At 35.7% G+C, this 16373-nt stretch overlaps 1 long non-coding RNA gene across 1 annotated transcript; it reads left to right on the top strand.

Annotated features, from left to right (window-relative positions):
* The first annotated feature begins 1099 nt into the window (after positions 1–1099).
* Positions 1100–10326, top strand: LOC128232531 (uncharacterized). Its single transcript, XR_008260544.1, has 3 exons — positions 1100–1710; positions 4681–4850; positions 6516–10326. It is a non-coding gene; the product is annotated as an uncharacterized LOC128232531 (long non-coding RNA).
* Positions 10327–16373: the final 6047 nt, after the last annotated feature.

Raw genomic sequence — 16373 nt, 5'->3', positions numbered from 1 at the left:
ACAAGGACAGGACTAAAAATAAGCCGTGGTGGGGCGTAAGCTTATTTATAATCGCACTCGGGCATAATTGTTAGTCATATTAGATTTTTGGAGCATATATAGTGCACAGACAGAATGTAAACCTGGTTGGAGATACCCTGGTTCTTTAACGTGCACCAGTGTATGGTACTGTAACACGCATGGAACGTGACCCCAATTTAACGTCCCTCCCGGAAGACGATAAGTTTTTTATTTAGTAATGTGGCGGGGATTTCGAACCTGCGGCCCCTAGATTGACAGTCAAGTGTGCTACCACTAGACCATGGATATATGATGCGCCATGAACGTAGTAACTTTTTCAATATTCAGGAAGCTACGTATATCCAACACTACATGTATATAGCATAAGTAATAAACAAGAGCAATGACTTAAAATGATTTATAATTATCATATCTGTTCATTTTCTTTTTCGACATTGAATAATTGCTATCCTTGTACTAAACTTCCTTAATTACATCGTCAAGTTTGTTATGTCAACTTTGGCGGAGATTTGATGTAACACGTTAACCGCTTTAGTGTGAAAGGCGCGGATGTGTCGGCACGTGAAAGTCGTGGTCACCGTCTTTGTTGCACACAGCTTTAATAAACCTGGGTCGGTCCCTGTGGTTGGTTTACATATACATTGTGCCACATATCGGCCATAATTATTTTATCCTAATTATTATTTTTTGTTTAAAAAAATGAGTGATTAGGGGATTTCACGTTAATTCTACTGCATTCTGTATCACCCCACACCGGCACTCAAATCGAGACCGAATAACGGAAACCAATAATATGTGTTTATAAACTTTACTCGGAACGCTTCTTCGGTCCGTAAAAATTAAATACAGTATGGATTTTGATAAACGACAGTGTGGATTTAGGCAGGTGCGTGTTTACACAATTACGTCATTGATATCTGTGTAAAACACATGAGTATACCACAGCGAACAAAATTGCTGGTTTGTAAAACCTTGGAAGAGGCTTTAAGGAAAATCCAGGAGCTGGAAATGCAAGATAATTTGTGCCTGACTCTAGTACGAAGAATTTTGGGAAGACGGCATTAAATATTTCCATAATTTTATGCATTATTTAACTATTGATGCTTGCAAATCATTTTTTTCAGCAAAGCACACAGTGATTTGTAGGGAATGAGCTAGTCTAAAATAATAGACGTGTTATACGGGATTCTTCCAATCCCTAACGTCTAAACGGGAATGTGCAAAAAACGGGGGTGTTTTAAAAATATTGAAATTGTTTTAAGTAAAGTATTTTATGGTTGAAATTGATCATAAAGAGTTATATTCATATTTTACCATGTAAGTGAAATGTTATTTTGCACTAAACAAGCATTTAGTGCATTAAAACAAGTTGTTTACCTTTCCAATTAAACGAAAGCTGACTGACACAGACAACAATTATGCGAAGGGGAACAACTCGATACAATCGTAATAGCTCGGCCTCCTCCGACAAAGCTTCGAGATAGACCTCGTTATACAATCGTAACAACTCGGCCATGGCCGAAATGTTCCGAGCGATTTAAAACTGTGCCCTAAAGCCTTGCAGGTGCCCTTCATGTATATATCGTTATGTTTTGACAGAATGAAATGAAAAAAAGCCGTCAAACTCATAATTATAAGTTGGATATTTATTTTTTTGTGTACGGAACTAATATAAAATAACATTATCTGGTAATATTTCTTGTTTTTATGATATTTTATAGACGCTATATGCTTTAACCCGGAATCCTGATCGGAACAACTACCCACTTTTGATACTAAACAATTTGTACGTGAAGGATTTGCCATATCAAAAATCTAAAAAAAATCCGCCAACGTACAATTATTTGGACTAGGAATGAGCTGAATTTTGACCTTTACAAAATTTATTGACATTTAACCTAAACTAACCTAAACAAGTTAAACAAATGACAATTGGCTTTATAATGGTAGTCCTAGTTGGGCCTCATGTTCTACAGCACTGTAGTTTATCAAATGACCATATATCTTTATACTGGTAGTCATAGCTGGGGGACACGTTCTAAAGCACTGTAGTTTATCAAATCACCATATATCTTTATACAGGTGGTAATAGCTTTGGGACACGTTCTAAAGCACTGTAGTTTATCAAATGACCATATATCTTTTAACAGGTAGTCATAGCTCGGGGACACGTTCTAAAGCACTGTAGTTTATCAAATGACCATATATCTTTATACTGGTAGTAATCGCATTGGGACACGTTCTAAAGCACTGTAGTTTATCAAATGACCATATATCTTTATATAGGTAGTCATAGCTCGAGGACACTTTCTAAACCACTGTAGTTTATCAAATGACAATATATCTTTATACTGGTGATCATAGGTGGGGGACACATTCTAAAGCACTGTAGATTAGACCATATATCTTTATACTGGTAGTAAAAGCTTTGGGATACGTTCTAAAGCACTGTAGTTTATCAAATGACCATATATCTTTATACTGGTAGTCATAGCTGGGGGACACGTTCTAAAGCACTGTAGTTTATCAAATGACCATATATCTTTATACAGGTATTCATAGCTGTGGGACACGTTCTAAAGCACTGTAGTTTATCAAATGACCATATATCTTTATTCTAGTAGTCATAGCTGGGGGACACGTTCTAAAGCACTGTAGTTTATCAAATGACCATATATCTTTATACAGGTAGTAATAGCTTTGAGACACGTTCTAAAGCACTGTAGTTTATCAAATGACCATATATCTTTCAACAGGTAGTCATAGCTGGGGGACACGTTCTAAAGCACTGTAGTTTATAAAATGACCATATATCTTTATACAGGTAGTCATAGCTCGGGGACACGTTCTAAAGCACTGTAGTTTATCAAATGACCATATATCTTTATACTGGTAGTAATAGCATTTGGACACGTTCTAAAGCACTGTAGTTTATCAAATGACCATATATCTTTATACTGGTGATCATAGGTGGGGGACTAATTCTAAAGCACTGTAGATTATCAAATGACCATATATCTTTATACTGGTAGTAATAGCTTTGGGACACGTTCTAAAGCACTGTAGTTTATCAAATGACCATATATCTTTATGCACGTAGTCATAGCTGGGGGACACGTTCTAAAGCACTGTAGTTTATCAAATCACCATATATCTTTATACTTGTAGTCATAGCTGGGGTACATGTTCTAAAGCACTGTAGTTTATCAAATGACCATATATCTTTATACAGGTAGTCGTAGCTGGGGGACACGTTCTAAAGCACTGTAGTTTATAAAATGACCATATATCTTTATACAGGTAGTCATAGCTCGGGGACACGTTCTAAAGCACTGTAGTTTATCAAATGACCATATATCTTTATACTGGTAGTAATAGCATTTGGACACGTTCTAAAGCACTGTAGTTTATCAAATGACCATATATCTTTATACTGGTAGTCATAGCTGGGGGACACGTTCTAAAGCACTGTAGTTTATCAAATGACCATATATCTTTATACAGGTAGTCATAGCTGGGGTACACGTTCTAAAGCACTGTAGTTTATCAAATGACCTTATATCTTGATACTGGTAGTAATAGCTTTGGGACATGTTCTAAAGCACTGTAGTTTGTCAAATGACCATATATCTTTATACAGGTAGTCATAGCTCGAGGACACGTTCTAAAGCACTGTAGTTTATCAAATGACCATATATCGTTATACTGATAGTAATAGCTTTGGGACACATTCTAAAGCACTGTAGTTTGTCAAATGACCATATATCTTTATACAGGTAGTCATAGCTGGAGGACACGTTCTAAAGCACTGTAGTTTATCAAATCACCATATATCTTTATACTGGTAGTCATAGCTGGGGGACACGTTCTAAAGCACTGTAGTTTATCAAATGACCATATATCTTTATACAGGTAGTCATAGCTGGGGGACATGTTCTAAAGCACTATAGTTTATCAAATGACCATATATCTCTATACTAGTTATCATAGCTTTGGGACACGTTCTAAAGCACTGTAGTTAACAGATGACTGTATATACTCCGGTACATATCTATACCTAACACTGGTTTATATGGCAGGAAGTATATTGTCTTCAGCTGTGTTCTTATTCCACTGACCATACACATTTATATTAGAGATTTTGACTGGACTTTACCTTAAAAGCTCTGTTTTTTTATTAAATTCTCTTACCATATAACTCTATAAAGGTGACTTTCTCATGCACTGTAGGTCAATTGACAGATGTTCATTTTTTTTAGATTTGGCCTAAAAAGACCTGTAGCAGTTAACAAGCTATTAGATGCACAATAGCACAAAATGACCACCACCACTATCACCCTAAAGTGTGTGCTTGGTGTCTGTCTACATGTGCTTGCTTCTGGAATGTTGAAGAACAAACTGTGTTGAAACGCCAACTGTTAAGACTGTGCTTTGTGTTTGTAATTTTGTATGATAAGACATTTATTGTTTCCGCCAGGCCTAAAGGAAATGTTTATGAACAAGTACAGGTCTATACACAAGTACAGGATTGAAATATAAACAACGATTTAAAGAGTATTGAGTTGATGAGTGAGAACAAAAATGATATACCCATGTACATTTACATGTTCAATAAATAGTGCATCTCATACTCTGAATAATAATTCATTTTGCTATTAGGAGTTGGTCATGGACCTTTGCCGCCCTTCATCCAGAGCCTTCCACAGAGATGGCAGATATATCGCTGCCTGGACCAACAGTTGACCATGCCGTTGAGTCCATGAAAACATCTACAGAATTACATCTGCGGCCGTGGCTATTAATGGATACATTCTGCACCACTTCCATGTGTAAGAATAGAACTTTCCAAGTCCTCAGCATAAGCATTTCTGTATTTAAAACGAAAAATATTTTAAAAATAAATAAATATAGTTTTAAATAATTATATACAGGCAAAGTAAATTATATAATTTGTTTCATGAATGTGTTGTTTTTTTAATTGCTGTTAAAGCAACAGTGTGCACCAGATGATCAAATTGCAAGTTTATTAAGTTTAGCAGTTATTTCATATTTTTCCATTCAAAAAGATTACTGGGTATGTCTACCTAGTAGAATTAATTTCTTATGCGTGATTGGCTAGTCGATGTTATCACATGATATAACCAAGTTAGGTGTATAGCTTTAATATACCACTTGATTGAAGTAAGCCTTCGTAGCACAGTTGATACAACACTGGACTTCAATTTCGGTGACACATTTTTTTTACATGTTTGTACTTTTTTTACAATTATGACATAAAAGCGTAACACATTCTATTAAATAATTGTCCTGAGATATGTTACAGAAAAAAAACTTTTTTAGTGCCAATCTGGTGTACAGTCCCTTTAAGGCCTTATACCGTACTTGTAGACTTATTGTTTATGATAGTCTGTTTAATCATTTTATTATACCCCCCAAAACAAAGTTTGGGGGGGGGTATACTGGAATCGGGTTGTCCGTCTGTCTGTCTGTCCGTCTGTCCGTCCGTTTTTTTTTTTTGTCCGGGATTCATCTTTGTCGTTATTGAACAAATCTTTTTCAAACTTTCAGATATTAATGGCCATGATGTAAACTTGCGCCTCTGTGAAATTGGTACGGGTCACATGACCCTGACCAGAGTTATCTCCCCTTGATGTGTTAAAGTAGGCAAAATAAGCCCTGTCTGGGATTCATCTTTGTTATTATTCAACAAATCTTAATCAAACTTTCAGAAATTAATGGCCATGATGTAAACTTGCGCCTCTGTGAAATTGGTACGGGTCACATGACCCTGACCAGAGTTATCTCCCCTTGATGTGTTAAAGTAGGCAAAATAAGCCCTGTCCGGGATTCATCTTTGTTATTATTCAACAAATCTTTATCAAACTTTCAGAAATTAATGGCCATGTTGTAAACTTTCGCCTCTGTGAATTTGGTACAGGTCACATGACCCTGACTGGAGTTATCTCCCCTTGATGTGTTAAAGTAGGCAAAATAAGCCCTGTCCGGGATTCATCTTTGTTATTATTCAACAAATCTTTATCAAACTTTCAGAAATTAATGGCCATGTTGTAAACTTTCGCCTCTGTGAATTTGGTACAGGTCACATGACCCTGACTGGAGTTATCTCCCCTTGATGTGTTAAAGTAGGCAAAATAAGCCCTGTCCGGGATTCATCTTTGTTATTATTCAACAAATCTTTATCAAACTTTCAGAAATTAATGGCCATGTTGTAAACTTTCGCCTCTGTGAATTTGGTACAGGTCACATGACCCTGACTGGAGTTATCTCCCCTTGTAGGCAAAATTAGCTTTGTCCGGCCTAACTCCAGGGCAAACAACCTAGACATGGAGGGGTGGGGGGTATTCGTTAGCCTATGGCTTACAGTTCTAGTTGTATATGGGCAACATTTTATGTAACATCACTTTATGTAAAAAAAATTATAAAAAGTCACTGTGAATATAAACAGTTTTCAAATATATACATTAAAATTGCAGGCTGTCAGTTTGAAACGTCTCTACTCTGACAGAAGGAAGGGAATGAATACCCAGGATTGTTCCTCAGGAAAATCTCTTCAACAAGCTGTTGTCAGTTTGCATGCTCTTTGGATGGAATTACCCTACCTTGGCTTGCAGAGAATCTGTGATATAAAAGACCTCTTTTGTGCTGCATTGTGTCATTGATTTATTGTATTTTATATGTATTATGCCACTATTGTAAAAACAAATGGGCATATGTTTTAGCATATGTTTTCAAACAGACACATTTATATTTCAAACAGACACATTTATATTTTTGAATAATTTGAAAATACATTTTGTAGGTTGACTTCACACCATGAAACATTAATGGTAGGTTATATTTGACCAGAACATGACAAGTATTGTTTTCGGAGTTTTTTGGTCGAAGGTGAAGGTAATGGCTAACAGTGGTTATTCTGCACAATGAACCTTGAATTCTTTGACCTAGGACCATTAATATTTAGTGATTGATATATCAGTCCAACTCATATGTGAAAGGGACATGATGAAATTGAGCAAGAGCTTATTAGCATTGCAAATTATTATTTGTTCATTTTTAGCTCGACTATTCGAAGAATAGGTGGGCTATACTATCATTAACAATTCTGCGTTAAAGTTTTCATTTTATGTAATAAAATCAAGAGTTTTTATCCAATGGTAATCAAACTTGGTCAGACTATTTGTCGGCATGTTATCTTGAAGATGTATGAATATGGGTCATCCCTGGTCAAATTCTAGGTCACTAGGTCACATCTTAGAGAAAATATTTCCATGTCATAAATTCAACATTTTTTTCATATCTTTATGAAACTTGGTCAGAATATTTGTCTGCATACTATCTTGAAAGTTTTTTAATATGGGTCATCCCGGGTCAAATTCTAGGTCACTAGGTCAAATCTTAGGAAAATCATTCCACATCATAAATTGAAATTTTTTTGTCAAATCTTTATGAAACTTGGTCAGAATATTTGTCTGCATAATATCTTAAAAGTTTTATAATATGGGTCATCCCTGGTCAAAACCTAGGTCACAAGGTCAAATTTTAGAAGAAAGAATCCCACAGTCATAAAAATTCATTAATTTTAGTCAAATCTTTTTTAAACTTGGTCAGAATATTTGTCTACATGTTGTCTTAATCATTTGTGAATATAGGTCACCTCAGATCAAAACTAGGTCACTAGGTCAAATCTTAGGAAATACTTTCCTGATGTCATAAAAAAAATCTATGCTTACCAAAGCTATCCATATCAGTTAATAACTAAATTCAATTGTTATTTTATAAACACACATCCCAATCATGAATTTCAGATCTAACCATATTTTTCAAAAATTTAAATTTTAATTAACTTTAAAAATATTTGAAATCTTAGATGATAAAGTGTGTCATCTAGGGTCAAAAACTAGGTCTCTGGGACAGATCTTTTTGGAAAAGCTGATGTATTTATAAAATGTTCGTTTTTCCTCACACAAATGGAATAATTTCTGTTGATCAGGTTATTTGTATGAATGATATCTCCGATAAATATAAATATGGGTCTTTTTGGTTAAAAATACTAGGTCATTAGCTCAAATCCTAGGTTTGCAAAATTGCATTGTCAAATAAAAAATCAAGCTTTATGCGGCGTTGCCGCGTTGGCGTCTTGTTATTTTTTTATTTTGACAGGCACATTTTTATAATCTTAACCAAATCAAACCTTGTTTTGTCACATTGTGATTCTTATTCACTTTTTTTATTTGATTGTTTTATTGCTTTTTACAGGCACATATCACACTATTATTGTATTTACGTCCAATTCCAAGAGGCGTAGTAGAGCGCACTGTTTTACGACAGCTCTTGTTAACCTGTAAAGTGAAACCTGGTTATAAAAATGACATGACTGTGTCATTGTGTTGGCAGGCCAGGAGGAGGGCAGCATCAAATACATCTACAAACTTAGTATACAAAGTATTATAGAATTGCTTTCGGGGCCCATAGGATCAAGGTCACTAAAACAAAAGAATATTGAAACTTAATCGCACAACAAAGGCTTAATTAATTAGGTTTGTCTGTCAATCATTGAAAACTTGTTGTTTTTTTTGCATTGCAGCATTTCATGCTTAATTTTTATTTTGTCTCTTTATTGCATATTACCTTTATCATTATTGTATTCATTTCTAAGACAAAGCAGCATATAGTTGAGGGCACTGCCCCATGACAGCTCTTGTATATCCTAAAAAGAATACAATAGTGATATACCCTGATATAGGTAGTTTTGGTACATTATCACGGTTTTAATTTTAGCTTTACTGGCCAAAGATCAGAATATCTGATGTGATGGTAATGTGTACGTAGTATGTGCTTCCTAGTGCCTGTAAACAATTGCTTGTGAACACCATACAGTCTTTAGTTATGATTGTATCTCAATAAAACAGTATTTAGATATCCAATAGAGCTCGGTTCCTTTCGAAAACCAGTCAGATCTGCCCATGCATGCCTAGATTATGGGCCTTGAACGTCTGTGCGACTGTAAACAATTGCTTGTGAACATGGTACAGTCTTCAGTTTAAATTGTATATAGATGAAACTTGTACAGTATTAAGATATCAATTAGAGCTTGGTTCCTTTCGAAAACCAGATCTGCCCATGCATACCTAGATTATGGGCCTCAAAAGTAAAAATAAATGCTATTTTTAGCCAAGTCTACATGAGCGAAGTCTATTTTTAGACAAGTTTACATGTAAAGTCACAAATTCATGTGAAAAATTGTTCAAATTAGGCCCCTGGGGTCATTATTGGCCACGCCACTGGGTTCACCGGTTTGGTATACTAAATTGGGAAATGTTTGAAAATCTTTATGTCTGAAACAACTATGCAGACCCTTGTTATTTTGAATAAGGATTATTTTATTGGTCTGCTACCATGGTTGTTCAAATTATGCCCCTAGGGTCAAAACTGGCACTGCCCCCAGGGGTCACAAGTTTTTTAAGAAATATTTTCAAAATCTTCTTGTTTCAAACCACAAGGCTCATATCTTTGATATTTGTTGTGGAGCATTATATGTAGACTGTCTAGCAAAACAGTTGAAATTATGTGCCCTGGGCCGGGGCCACCATCCATTTAGTCCTTTTAAAGCTACAAAAATGAAAATTTGACCAATAGTACAGTTTTGTAGCAAATTTTATTCTCCTCAGATGACCTTTACTTGGCACATATTAGAATACTAGTAGTTCATGCAACTAATCTGCTTACAACACTTTCTGTTCTCAGATGTTAAATGTGCAACGTTTTAAGCTAACTCAAACACAAAACGTGAACAATATGTTTGTTGGCTATTACTCATACAAACATGCTCTGGATCAAAAATAACCACATGAGCCATGCCACTAGAGCATAGGCACTCATGGGCCTCTTGTTTTTTTTAGAAAAAAAGCATACTGACCAACCCTATTTATTTTAGAAGTTAGCTGAAACTAAGAACTTTTTTTACCTTACTTTTATATTAGATTGTGTATTGCTAAGATTTTTGCTTAAAGCTCCATTTAAGGTAACTGTTCATCTCAAATGTAACAGCTTTTGCCTTCAAACTTTTAAAATTTCATTGAACCAGTGGGTTCATCATGATGCACATCTGTAAATGTTTCTCCCTAATATGGGCTTTTATGTATGCAAACAGAACATTGAACAATTGGCTTTCTGTGTAAAGTAAACCCTGTCCAGAACATTTGTCAAATTGCTGTGTCAGCACTTGTTTGAATGGATTTATTTTATTTTCATATTATGATTTCAAATAAAGTATTTAAAAATGTTGATTTCTTGTATGAAGTGATTACTACAATCCTTATAAGGTCAACAGGAAGCTTGAAAAAGTATCTGTTACATGTATTAAGGCATGATTAAAATCATTTTTCCATTTTGCAAAAAGCAGATGGTTAATTTATACCACCTTCAGGTAGTCATGATGAACTCTTCAAAGATATCCCAGGTAAAGGTAGTCACGATAAACTCTTTCAAGTTATCCCAGGTATGCATGGTCACCTCTTAAAAGATATCCCAGGTATTCATGATCACCTCTTCAAAGATATCCCAGTTATTCATGATCACCTCTTCAAAGATATCCCAGTTATTCATGGTCACCTCTTCAAAGATATCTATACCAGGTAGTCATGATCACCTCTTCAAAGATATCTATCCCAGATAGTCATGATCACCTCTTCACAAAGATATCCCAGGCAGTCATGATCAACTCTTCAAAGATATCTCAGGTATTCATGATCACCTCTTTAAAGATATCCTAGGTAGTCATGATCAACTCTTTAAAAATATCCCAGATATTCATGATCATCACCTCTTCAAAAATATCTCAGGTATTCATGATCACCTCTTCAAAGATATCCTAGGTAGTCATGATCAACTCTTTAAAAATATCCCAGATATTCATGATCACCTCTTCAAAGATATCCCAGGTAGTCATGATCACCTCTTCAAAGATATCCCAGGTAGTCATGATCAACTATTAAAAGATATCCCAGATATTCATGATCACCTCTAAAAGATATCCCAGGTAGTCATGATCCCCTCTTCACAGATATCCCAGGTAGTCATGATCAACTCTTAAAAAATATCCCAGATATTCATGATCCCCTCTTCAAAGATATCCCAGGTAGTAATGATCAACTCTTAAAAGATAACCCAGGTAGTCATGATCAACTCTTTAAAGATTTCCCTTTGTAACCATGCAGTTGGTGCAAGCATACTTTAAAGCCCTGGTGAAGGGGAGATCAATGCAAACTGAACATGGATGGTTTGTGTGGAAATGAGCCCACTTTTTTGGTAGAAAGTTCTATGTGATTAGTTAAACAACAGGTCAAATTGCAGATGATGTTAGCAAAATGATGCATGAAGTTAAATGACAGGCCATAGCTGTCAGACTTGAAAGGAAATTCACTTGGTGGTTTAAGCGTGAACAAAAGCCAAGATCAATCAATGCTTCAGACCCTTGATCTATGTATTCCAGGGTGATTTGCAAACGAAAGTGTATAATAGTTACTGTGTACTTTCAGGAGAATTAATTTGTGGCACAGTTCACATAAGTTCCGCTTATGTTGATTTTTCCATGCAGATAAGTAACCATACTTGTATGAAAAATTATTTCTCAATTTCACCAAGCATAGAAAACTACCAACAATGGAAGTGTTTTTTGTCACAGACTCAATCATGTCATCTAAAATCCACACAATTCTTTCATATTTTTTCAATCTTCTCTTCAACTTTGGCCCATTTCAGATGAACTTTTTTCAAAGCACAGTAAAAAAGACCTTTATCATATAGTTTCTTGTAATTCCTCAGGTGAATCCAAATCCGTTTAACTAGTAGTTGCTTCACATAATCCAACCTATTTTTGTATATCTTCTTAATCCAATGTTCTTGTAACTCCTCAGGTGAATCCAATTGTTGAGCTAGTAGTTTTCTTCACATAAACCTATTCTTGTAGATCACTTTCTTAATCCAATGTGACCTTTTTTCTCTAATTCCATGTCTTCATTAAACCAAAAGTTACCTATTTCTTAACACATCCAGTGAAGACTTTCTTTTAAGTCTTTACTGATTCTAACCACATTTCTTACACTTGTATATATCCTGAGTTTTATCTGTAGACTTCAAATCAAACAACTTTTTTTTCATAGTTTTCCAAACATAACATGACCTCTTTGCTCCTCAAGTGTATCCAGGTGAACATCCAATTTCAAGTCATGATTCCAGGTGATCAGTTGATAAACTGCATTGCTTAAGATTTAGAACTTCACGTCAGCTGTCACCGCCATAACTACTCATATGAAGCATTGAAGGCTGGGGCGTAGCCAGCATTATGCACTTACGCATGTGTGTAACATCAATTTGAAAAATGAAAAAATAAATATGGCAAAAAATGGCATCAAATTCAAGGGCTAAGCTAAATATCAGAATAAAGGGAAGATCAGCTATAGTAAGCATTTTTTCTCTGTGTTGGATAGCTTACTGAGCCTAAATCAATCACTTGGTTACTACAAGGTCGGCAGCCCCGAACCTATAAATCCCTCCAAATACACATCAGTGCCCAACATGTTAGTTCTATATTTCATTTTTTTTCCTTGGGGAGCCCCCCTACAGCTACAGGGATATTCCTCCTTCAACACCATCCCCCTTTCGTGCGTAACATTCAGTAAAGCCTGACTACGCATCTGGAAGGCATATACCAAGTAAACTGAATGCAGTACTTAAAAGTGACTCGCTTTTGTTTTTGGACCAAATATTAGTTTTCCCGGTAATGCATCTGAAAAAAACTATTTTTATCATTTTTTTATGTTATGAATAATGCAGAAAAAAATCCAGTGCATAAAAATTTATTTTGGTTTTTGTGGGGTTCAAACCCACGCCAGGAAAAACCAAGTAAACAGTAAAAAAAACAGCCGGCTAGTCAACACAGCCACCGGGACTTTAACAAAAATGGTGGATGTGTTGGCCCCTTATGGAAACATTCATTATATCACATGATACATTGTCAATCAACCAATCAAACAACACATCAGCCGTAATTAATTTTGAATACACGTTTGAAATTGTGGTCTTCAACATTATTTTGCTAAAGGGTTCCAGCTTTTGCTATTTTTGTTTTAACACTCCTTTCCTTATGATTTAACACTTAACAAATTACGTGTCCCCCACCTATTACTACCAGTATAGAGATATATGGTCATTTGATAAACTACAGTGCTTTAGAACGTGTCCCCCAGCTATGACCACCTGTATAAAGATATATGGTCATTTGATAAACTACAGTGCTTTAGAACGTGTCCCCCAGCTATGACCACCTGTATAAAGATATATGGTCATTTGATAAACTACAGTGCTTTAGAACGTGTCCCCCAGCTATGACCACCTGTATAAAGATATATGGTCATTTGATAAACTACAGTGCTTTAGAACGTGTCCCCCAGCTATGACCACCTGTATAAAGATATATGGTCATTTGATAAACTACAGTGCTTTAGAACGTGTCCCCGAGCTATGACTACCTGTATAAAGATATATGGTCATTTGATAAACTACAGTGCTTTAGAACGTGTCCTCCAGCTATGACCACCTGTATAAAGATACATGTATATGGTCATTTGATAAACTACAGTGCTTTAGAACGTGTCCCCGAGCTATGACTACCTGTATAAAGATATATGGTCATTTGATAAACTACAGTGCTTTAGAACGTGTCCCCCAGCTATGATCACCAGCATAAAGATATATGGTCATTTGATAAACTACAGTGCTTTAGAACGTGTAACCCAGCTATGATCACCAGCATAGAGATATATGGTCATTTGATAAACTACAGTGCTTTAGAACGTGTCCCCCAGCTATGACCACCAGCATAGAGATATATGGTCATTTGATAAACTACAGTGCTTTAGAATGTGTCCCCCAGCTATGACTACCAGTATAGAGATATATGGTCATTTGATAAACTACAGTGCTTTAGAACGTGTCCCCCAGCTATGACCACCAGCATAGAGATATATGGTCATTTGATAAACTACAGTGCTTTAGAACGTGTCCCCCAGCTATGACCACCAGTATAGAGATATATGGTCATTTGATAAACTACAGTGCTTTAGAACGTGTCCCCCAGCTATGACCACCTGTATAGAGATATATGGTCATTTGATAAACTACAGTGCTTTAGAACGTGTCCCCCAGCTATGACCACCTGTATAAAGATATATGGTCATTTGATAAACTACAGTGCTTTAGAACGTGTCCCCGAGCTATGACTACCTGTATAAAGATATATGGTCATTTGATAAACTACAGTGCTTTAGAACGTGTCCCCCAGCTATGATCACCAGCATAAAGATATATGGTCATTTGATAAACTACAGTGCTTTAGAACGTGTAACCCAGCTATGATCACCAGCATAAAGATATATGGTCATTTGATAAACTACAGTGCTTTAGAACGTGTAACCCAGCTATGATCACCAGCATAAAGATATATGGTCATTTGATAAACTACAGTGCTTTAGAACGTGTCCCCCAGCTATGACCACCTGTATAGAGATATATGGTCATTTGATAAACTACAGTGCTTTAGAACGTGTCCCCCAGCTATGACCACCTGTATAAAGATATATGGTCATTTGATAAACTACAGTGCTTTAGAACGTGTCCCCGAGCTATGACTACCTGTATAAAGATATATGGTCATTTGATAAACTACAGTGCTTTAGAACGTGTCCCCCAGCTATGATCACCAGCATAAAGATATATGGTCATTTGATAAACTACAGTGCTTTAGAACGTGTAACCCAGCTATGATCACCAGCATAAAGATATATGGTCATTTGATAAACTACAGTGCTTTAGAACGTGTCCCCCAGCTATGACCACCAGCATAGAGATATATGGTCATTTGATAAACTACAGTGCTTTAGAACGTGTCCCAAAGCTATTACTACCAGTATAAAGATATATGGTCATTTGATAAACTACAGTGCTTTAGTACGTGTTCCCCAGCTATGATCACCAGTATAGAGATATATGGTCATTTGATAAACTACAGTGCTTTAGAACGTGTCCCCGAGCTATTACTACCAGTATAAAGATATATGGTCATTTGATAAACTACAGTGCTTTAGTACGTGTTCCCCAGCTATGATCACCAGTATAGAGATATATGGTCATTTGATAAACTACAGTGCTTTAGAACGTGTCCCCGAGCTATTACCACCAGTATAAAGATATATGGTCATTTGATAAACTACAGTGCTTTAGAATGTGTTCCCCAGCTATGATCACCAGTATAAAGATATATGGTCATTTGATAAACTACAGTGCTTTAGAATGTGTCCCCGAGCTATGACTACCTGTATAAAGATATATGGTCATTTGATAAACTACAGTGCTTTAGAACGTGTCCACCAGCTATGATCACCTGTATAAAGATATATGGTCATTTGATAAACTACAGTGCTTTAGAACGTGTCCCCCAGCTATGACCACCAGTATAAAGATATATGGTCATTTGATAAACTACAGTGCTTTAGAACGTGTCCCCCAGCTATGACCACCAGTATAAAGACATATGGTCATTTGATAAACTACAGTGCTTTAGAACGTGTCCCCCAGCTATGACCACCAGTATAAAGATATATGGTCAACTGTTAAACTACAGTGCTTTAGAACGTGTCCCCCAGCTATGACCACCAGCATAGAGATATATGGTCATTTGATAAACTACAGTGCTTTTGAACGTGTTCCAAAGCAATGATTGCTACAGTCATATGATTTACAGTCAAAATACTTCAAAACGTAATGGATGTCTTAAATTTCAGTGTCAAAGTTGGATGCTTTTCATGATGAACATAAATAAAGGATTGATAGCTATTAAAATTAAAGGCATGGACCTTTGTTTACACCTTCTAAAATACTAGGCACAATAATGCGATTATAGGGAACTTTCGCCTATTCAAAAACCGTTAAAGACTCAGAAGCAGCTGTTTATATGGAGTACTAAAATACTAAATTATACTGTATTAGCTAAATCTAAATCAAAGATAAAGTACAGTGTAGATCTTCCTTTATTTCTTAATTGTTTGATTTACCCAAATTATTTCATAAAATAATCATGGGAAAATGTGGCAACTACTTACATTATTATTTTATATAAACACAATCAAAATTGAGTTCATTTTGACAAGAGAAATTTATGATAAACATTGTCAACCTTAAAACATTGTCAACCTTAATACTTTGCTGCAAAGGCAAATTTTTCTATTTACACAAATATCTATGACGTAAATAGACCATCCAAGCACCTGCTGAAA

This window comes from Mya arenaria, chromosome 4, assembly GCF_026914265.1.
Source record: "Mya arenaria isolate MELC-2E11 chromosome 4, ASM2691426v1".
In the NCBI taxonomy this organism is placed as follows: domain Eukaryota; kingdom Metazoa; phylum Mollusca; class Bivalvia; order Myida; family Myidae; genus Mya; species Mya arenaria.
The sequence above is the reverse complement of the archived record's forward strand: the minus strand, read 5'-3'. Positions and strand labels throughout refer to the sequence as shown.